Genomic DNA, 8,791 nt, shown 5'->3' with positions numbered 1-8,791 from the left:
AACACATTTTTTTGGAGTGCACGGTAAAATCAGAGTTTATGTAGTCATGAGAAGAAAGCTACACACTCAGGTGTCACTATAGGGGAGAAGCTCTTTGGTGACGTGAGTGATACTGAACAAGTATTCTCACTGAGCAATGGAAGGGAGGATATTCTTCCCAGTCATGTTGTGACACGGCAGTCTTGTGATGAGAATCAGGAGCTTGAAGAAGTGAGTTTGGTGGAAAAGGCAGATCCATTGTTTTGTCAGGTCCGGTTGACAGATCCTGCAGCATGTAGACCTACAGTGTCTCCGGAAATGGAGGAGGATACTGGTTGAATCAACATCATACTGACTCAAATCTCTAGACACTTTAATAAATGGACCTAATAAAGGTATCACTAGTCACTTTAAATAACGCCACTTTAATCATGTTTACACATTATATTACTCATCTCATATGTATATACTGTATTCTATACCATCTACTGCATCTTGCCTATGCCTCACGCCATCTCTCATATTCTTATTCATCCCTTTACATTTGTGTGTATAAGGTAGTTGTTGAATTTGATTTGATTTGATTGTTTCCATGTCATTTCAATAAAATTACGTTGGACCGACGTGGAATATACGTTGAATTGACGTCTGTGCCCAGTGGGGTGAGTGCTCAGGGCTGGAGAAAAGAGGCACTTGGGAACATGGATGGTGTTCCTAGTGAGTTGGCTAAAGTTGTGGTCGATGCTTACTTGTCCCTGGTGATTGGTTGCTCCAAGTCCCTTATCGATGACTATTTATCAGATGGAGCTTGGTGCTTGTGACCATGGGCCTAGTGAATGGAGTCGGTGTCTCAGTGTACAATCAGAGGGGTTCCTGGTTGTCCCTTGGTTTGTTCAAGTCACATACTTCCCTCAGGAGAAAATGACCTGAGTGCAGAGCAGTGAATTGGATGGTTTTAGTTTTTTACTGTTTTCTCAGAGTTGAGGATTTCTGTAGTTGGGGAGGTTTTCTGGAAAATAAATAGAAAAAAGTATAAAAGTTAGGAACATGCTGGAAAATAGGTAGTCACTACTATGTGAGTTTTTCAATGTTATTTTCAAGTTGGGAGAGGTTTTATGAGATGGGGGTTAAGTTTCTGTCTCCTGGCAACATGTGCATCCTGGCAACATGTGCATCCAACATGTGCATCCAATACAGTCCTCACTTAAACACACACATTCATTCAGATGATAGACCCTGTAACGAGGCCTAGGGGCATGTAGATAAAGAGAGTGCAACAATATCCATAGGCTAGTTCTGGGTTTCGTAACATCTCTCCCCTTCCTTCGTTCTCGTTCTCGTTCTCCGTCTCCGTCTCAGTCTCCTTCTTCTTCTCCGTCTCCGTCTCCTTCTCCGTCTCCGTCTCCGTCTCCGTCTCCGTCTCCTTCTCCGTCTCCGTCTCCGTCTCCTTCTCCTGCTCCTTCTCCTTCTCCGTCTCCGTCTCCTTCTCCGTCTCCGTCTCCTTCTCCGTCTCCTTCTCCTTCTCCTTCTCCTTCTCCGTCTCCTTCTCCGTCTCCGTCTCCTTCTCCGTCTCCGTCTCCTTCTCCGTCTCCGTCTCCTTCTTTGTCTCCTTCTCCTTCTCCTTCTCCGTCTCCGTCTCCGTCTCCGTCTCCGTCTCCGTCTCCGTCTCCTTCTCCGTCTCCTTCTCCGTCTCCTTCTCCGTCTCCTTCTCCGTTTCCGTCTCGTTCTCCTTCTCCGTCTCCGTCTCCTTCTTTGTCTCCTTCTCCTTCTCCGTCTCCGTCTCCGTCTCCGTCTCCTTCTCCGTCTCCTTCTCCTTCTCCTTCTCCTTCTCCTTTTCATTCTCCGTCTCCTTCTCCGTCTCCGTCTCCTTCTTTGTCTCCGTCTCCGTCTCCGTCTCCGTCTCCGTCTCCGTCTCCTTCTCCGTCTCCTTCTCCTTCTCCTTCTCCTTCTCCGTCTCCGTCTCCGTCTCCTTCTCCTTCTCCTGCTCCTTCTCCGGCTCCTTCTCCGTCTCCGTCTCCTTCTCCGTCTCCGTCTCCTTCTTTGTCTCCGTCTCCTTCTCCGTTTCCGTCTCCTTCTCCGTCTCCTTCTCCGTCTCCGTCTCCGTCTCCTTCTTTGTCTCCTTCTCCTTCTCCGTCTCCTTCTCCGTCTCCGTCTCCTTCTCCGTTTCCGTCTCCTTCTCCGTCTCCTTCTCCGTCTCCGTCTCCGTCTCCTTCTCCTTCTCCTGCTCCTTCTCCGGCTCCGTCTCCTTCTCCTTCTCCGTCTCCGTCTCCTTCTCCGTCTCCGTCTCCTTCTCCGTCTCCGTCTCCTTCTTTGTCTCCGTCTCCTTCTTTGTCTCCGTCTCCTTCTCCGTCTCCGTCTCCTTCTCCGTCTCCGTCTCCTTCTCCGTCTCCTTCTCCGTTTCCGTCTCCTTCTCCGTCTCCTTCTCCGTCTCCGTCTCCGTCTCCTTCTTTGTCTCCTTCTCCTTCTCCGTCTCCTTCTCCGTCTCCGTCTCCTTCTCCGTTTCCGTCTCCTTCTCCGTCTCCTTCTCCGTCTCCGTCTCCGTCTCCTTCTTTGTCTCCTTCTCCTTCTCCGTCTCCGTCTCCTTCTCCGTCTCCTTCTCCGTCTCCTTCTCCGTCTCCGTCTCCCTCTCCGTCACCGTCTCCTTCTCCGTCTCCTTCTCCGTCCCCGCCTCCATCTCCTTCACCTTCTCCTTCTCCGTCTCCGTCTCCTTTTCCGTCTCCTTCTCCTTTTCCCTCTCCTTCTCCTTTTCCGTCTCCAGAATTCTGTACAGTTCAAATCCCCCTCAATACCATTGAGTTGTTCTGCCCTATTCAAATCTGCCTCAATACCACTGAGACTTTCTGCACTATTAAATCCGCCTCAATACCATTGAGTTGTTCTATACTGTTCAAATCCGCCTCAATACCATTGAGTTGTTCTGCACTATTAAATCCGCCTCAATACCATTGAGTTGTTCTATACTGTTCAAATCCCCCTCAATACCATTGAGTTGTTCTGCACTATTAAATCCGCCTCAATACCATTGAGTTGTTCTGCACTATTAAATCCGCCTCAATACCATTGAGTTGTTCTATACTGTTCAAATCCGCCTCAATACCATTGAGTTGTTCTATACTGTTCAAATCCGCCTCAATACCATTGAGTTGTTCTGCACTATTAAATCCGCCTCAATACCATTGAGTTGTTCTATACTGTTCAAATCCCCCTCAATACCATTGAGTTGTTCTGCACTATTAAATCCGCCTCAATACCATTGAGTTGTTCTATACTGTTCAAATCCGCCTCAATACCATTGAGTTGTTCTATACTGTTCAAATCCCCCTCAATACCATTGAGTTGTTCTGCACTATTAAATCCCCCTCAATACCATTGAGTTGTTCTATACTGTTCAAATCCGCCTCAATACCATTGAGTTGTTCTATACTGTTCAAATCCGCCTCAATACCATTGAGTTGTTCTGCACTATTAAATCCGCCTCAATACCATTGAGTTGTTCTATACTGTTCAAATCCCCCTCAATACCATTGAGTTGTTCTGCACTATTAAATCCACCTCAATACCATTGAGTTGTTCTATACTGTTCAAATCCGCCTCAATACCATTGAGTTGTTCTATACTGTTCAAATCCCCCTCAATACCATTGAGTTGTTCTGCACTATTAAATCCCCCTCAATACCATTGAGTTGTTCTATACTGTTCAAATCCGCCTCAATACCATTGAGTTGTTCTATACTGTTCAAATCCGCCTCAATACCATTGAGTTGTTCTGTACTGTTTAAATCCGCCTCAATTACCATTGAGTTGTTCCCATCCCCATAGAGATTAATATAGAACCTGGTCCCCACTCTCCCACTCAGTGAACGCCATCCCCAGGGTGACCAAACGTCCTCTTGCTTGTCAGCCCGGCAGCAGCTGCTACTTATACCCAGGTCTGGGGCTGCTCAGGAAATCTAGCCCCAGGCTGAGAGGGAGCTGCGCAGGCCTCAGCTCCTAATCACCCCCTCCCAAGACAGCACTCATCAAGACAGCAGCTCCAACAAATCAATCTTCCTCTGACAGTTCATTTAGACTGAATTAATTTGGAATTAGAGGCCATTACGGCAATTGGAAGGCATGGATATTCCCTTAACAAGGGCTGTTATCCCTTCTTCTCTGAGAAGGAAAAGGAGAGAGAGAAGCTTTCGACTGGATAAGGTGTTTTCTAGCGCCGCTCAGGGAGGCTGAGGTTGGGATTGGAAATCAGTTGAACAAAGTCATCACTGCTCTCAATCAACATAGCAGCTAGGTGTTGTTCGGTGTTTATTTCTGTCCTCATGCAAAATGAGCCAATAGGGTTGTCAAGAGACAAAGGGGTTGAATGAGAGTTGTATGAGGGTTGTATGAGGGTTTTATAAGAGTTGTATAAGAGTTGTATAAGAGTTGTATGAGGGTTGTATACGAGTTGTATGAAGGTTGTATTAGAGTTGTATGAGGGTTGTATGAGAGTTGTATGAGGGTTGTATACGAGTTGTATGAAGGTTGTATTGGAGTTGTATGAGGGTTGTATGAGAGTTGTATGAGGGTTGTATGAGAGTTGTATGAGGGTTGTATGAGAGTTGTATGACGGTTAGCCTAGTGGTTAGAGCGTTGGACTAGTAACCGGAAGGTTGCAAGTTCAAACCCCCGAGCTGACAAGGTACAAATCTGTCGTTCTGACCCTGAACAGGGAGTTGACCCACTGTTCCTAGGCCGTCATTGAAAATAAGAATTTGTTCTTAACCGACTTGCCTAGTTAAATAAAGGTAAAATAAATAAAAATATAAGAGCTGAAGTCTGTACTTGATGTTGTATACATAATTCAATAAGACTTGACGTGAACGTATAAAGTTTTCATGTTCAAAATATGCATTTAACATAAGAACCAATACAAGGTTCAAAACAAATGCAAAAATAGAAGTGTTCGTTTTTTACTGCTCCAGATTATTGACTACATCAGACTTTAAACTGGGCCTTTTGCATGTTACTCTATAGAGTGAAGGAACAGGAGTTCTCCTGCTGGGGCAAATGGCCCCAGAGTTTGCTTGGGGTTTACGACCTGTGACCTGCTGGTTTGATCCTTTATTGCCCGAGACAACTAAACTCCATGGAGACACCACTCTGAAAAGATAAACATCAGCTTCCCACTCAGGCTTTCAAACCACTACGCACGCACACGCGCACATGAACGAACGCACGCACGCACGCACGCACACACACACAGCTTAATCTTTCAGCAAGGCCGGTCCAGGGACTCCCCCATGCCTGTGAATGGAATGGGGTGGGTGGGGTGGGGAGTGTCTGAATATCTCACCCACCATATTTCATTCTGGGACAAAAAGAAAAAGCCCTGGATATCTGAGCAGTTAGGCTGCTGTGGATATTAGGGTTTGGGCTGGCTGTTCCTAATTCATGCAGCCCCTCCTCTTCTCCCACCACGGAGTCTGCTGCTGTGGATATTAGGGTTTGGGCTGGCTGTTCCTAATTCATGCAGCCCCTCCTCTTCTCCCACCATGGAGTCTGCTGCTGTGGATATTAGGGTTTGGGCTGGCTGTTCCTAATTCATGCAGCCCCTCCTCTTCTCCCACCACGGAGTCTGCTGCTGTGGATATTAGGGTTTGGGCTGGCTGTTCCTAATTCATGCAGCCCCTCCTCTTCTCCCACCACGGAGTCTGCTGCTGTGGATATTAGGGTTTGGGCTGGCTGTTCCTAATTCATGCAGCCCCTCCTCTTCTCCCACCACGGAGTCTGCTGCTGTGGATATTAGGGTTTGGGCTGGCTGTTCCTAATTCATGCAGCCCCTCCTCTTCTCCCACCACGGAGTCTGCTGCTGTGGATATTAGGGTTTGGGCTGGCTGTTCCTAATTCATGCAGCCCCTCCTCTTCTCCCACCACGGAGTCTGCTGCTGTGGATATTAGGGTTTGGGCTGGCTGTTCCTAATTCATGCAGCCCCTCCTCTTCTCCCACCACGGAGTCTGCTGCTGTGGATATTAGGGTTTGGACTGGCTGTTCCTAATTCATGCAGCCCCTCCTCTTCTCCCACCACGGAGTCTGCTGCTGTGGATATTAGGGTTTGGGCTGGCTGTTCCTAATTCATGCAGCCCCTCCTCTTCTCCCACCACGGAGTCTGCTGCTCCTTCCCCTTTCCAGGTCGGTAAAAAGGGACCATACTTAAACTGATTAGAAATATGTCTCAAAAACGGTAAAGGTTTAGAAGATAAAATCCCCAAAATGTGAAGGAAAAATGTATTTATGATGCATTATGTCCACACTTTTTTCAGAAAAGAGTCAAATTACAAATGTTTATTATTTTCTCAGAATCAGGAACATAACGCGCTGCTTCTAGTGACTGGCAACATTGCTGACTAGGTGAATGAGAGTACGGGAGAATTTCAATTGGATACTCCTCGCATCCTTCTCAATACCCATTGAAGGAGACAGAGTGGAGGGACCTCTTGCTTTCTCATCCAACGGGTTTAGAGAAGGAGGTGAGGAGAGAGGACGGGGGGAGTATGCAATTGAGATTCTCCCTCTGAGAGCCCTTCTCCTATTGAGCCGTGAGAGCACAGTCAATATGAACACTTTCCACTCCTGTGGAAATACCTCAGAGACGTACAGGGGCAAGAGGAGGAGGAGGAGGAGGAGGAGTGGACACAGACATTTTCATAAGGAAAGAGGTAAATGCTGGGCCACTCATCATACACACACCCCCACCCCCATACACACTCGGAATCCCAAAACACTTCCAGCCCTCCGCTGACATGCTCCTTCAACACCTGCCCAATATTCCCAAAGACTATTACAGCCAGGGCTTCAGCTGACAGCTTGTCCCCCCCCCCCAACTGATGATAACCAACATGCCTGTTCCCGTCCCCTTTTACAAACACCATTCCGTCATAAAATAGATAAAAATAACACCATTATCATATGAACCACATGTAAAAATGCTCTCTATTTTCAATGTTGACTGGTTCTTGTTCCTATAGCTATGCTTAGTGTTCACCTTGCCTAACTGCATCTGAGGGAAAAGGTATGTGTGAACATGTGAGTAACTGATGGGAGCAGCTGACAAAAGCACATCAGGTCCTGCTTATCGGTTAAGAATGATCATATTACAAATGCATGTCAAAGCTCAGAGGAGACAGAGTGTCTCTATTTGTCATGTTTTCAGGCAGAATGTTCCATCGCTGTGAGAAACATGGCAGTGATTTCAACGATACACTCTGGTTTCAGGGCAGGCAGGTAGGGGTGAGTGTGTGTCTTTGTGAACGTGAGAGGAAGAGAGAGAGGCAGAAAGAGCTCGAGCCAGGGCTAAAGGAAGTTCATTCTACCTATTTGTAGTCAGAGAGCAACATTTGGGCCCAGCCCGGAATAGTGTCAAATAAAAACAAAACCACAAACTACACTTTACGTCAATATTGAATTTGTGGAATAAAAATTTAAATAACAGAACACAATCCTGTACTGTGTGAGAAACAAAATATATTGTGTAAACACATATACTAATTTGGCCTTTGATTTACCCACAAAAATACGTTACAAGACTTACAGTGTTACCTGGCCTAACAAACTATGTAATAATGTTTATAAAGAGTTTATAAGCCTTCAAATAAGGTGTAACCCACATTCCTCTAAGACTCACCTTCTTCTCTCTGTATCTTCCTCTCTCCACCTCTCTCTCCCTCCCTCCTTCTCTCACCCTTTCTCTCTCTCTCCCTCCCTCCTTCTCTCACCCTCTCTCTCTCTCTCTCCCTCCCTCCCTCCCTCCCTCCCTCCCTCCCTCCCTCCCTCCCTCCCTCCCTCCCTCCCTCCCTCCCTCCCTCCCTCTGTACCTTACCATCTCTCTCTCTCTCTCTCTCTCTCTCTCTCTCTCTCTCTCTCTCTCTCTCTCTCTCTCTCTCTCTCTCTGTACATTACCATCCCTCCCTCCCTCCCTACCTCCCCCCCTCTCTCTCTCTCACCCTTTCTCCCTCCCTCCCTCCTTCTCGCACCCTTCTCTCTTTCTCTCTCTCTCTCCCTCTCTCTCTCTCTGTACCTTACCATCCCTCCCTCCCTCCCTCTCTCTCTCTCTCTCTCTCTCTGTACCTTACCATCCCTCCCTCCCTCCCTCCCTCCCTAACTCTCTCACCCTTTCTCTCTCTCCCTCCCTCCTTCTCTCACCCTTCTCTCTCTCTCTCTCTCTCTCTCTCTCACCCTTTCTCCCTCTCCCTCCCTCCCTCTCTCACCCTTTCTCTCTATCCCTCCCTCCTTCTCTCACCCTTCTCTCACCCTCTCCCACCCTCCCTCCCTCCCTCCCTCCCTCCCTCCCTCCCTCCCTCCCTCCCTCCCTCCCTCCCTCCCTCCCTCCCTCCCTCCGTACCTTACCATCTCCCCCTCACTTTCTCTCTCTCTCTCTCCCTGTACCTGACCATCCCTCGCTCCCTCTGCCTCTCTCTCTGTACCTTACCATCCCTCGCTCCCTCTCTCTCTGTACCTTACCATCTCTCTCTCTCTCTCTCTCTCTCTCTGTCTGCACCTTTGCTCCCACTCCCAGACCTCTTGTCAGTCCTGTTGACTTTGCCAGTTTGCTGAGTGCAGTAATGTTTTTACTCCACTGAGCCTCTTAAAGGGATCCCCTCCCGCATGAACACTGATGCAGAGAGAAAACACACATGGTTACGAACACACACAGCCCGTAGGGCCTGAGAGCATGTGTGGTCAAGTGTACTGGAGAGTCTGCATGAGTTGAACAAAGCAAAGCACAGACAAACTCAACCAGGCATGACCAGATCACCACACAGACAAGCTCAACCAGCC

At 47.8% G+C, this 8,791-nt stretch overlaps 1 pseudogene; it reads right to left on the bottom strand.

Moving 5' to 3' along the window:
• Window positions 1-1,385: 1,385 nt before the first annotated feature.
• On the bottom strand, window positions 1,386-6,885 carry LOC116357790 (protein qua-1-like; annotated as a pseudogene).
• Window positions 6,886-8,791: the final 1,906 nt, after the last annotated feature.

This window comes from Oncorhynchus kisutch, linkage group LG27 (genome assembly GCF_002021735.2).
Source record: "Oncorhynchus kisutch isolate 150728-3 linkage group LG27, Okis_V2, whole genome shotgun sequence".
NCBI lineage: Eukaryota > Metazoa > Chordata > Actinopteri > Salmoniformes > Salmonidae > Oncorhynchus > Oncorhynchus kisutch.
Note: the sequence above shows the minus strand (reverse complement) of the source record. Positions and strands in the feature narration are given on the sequence as shown.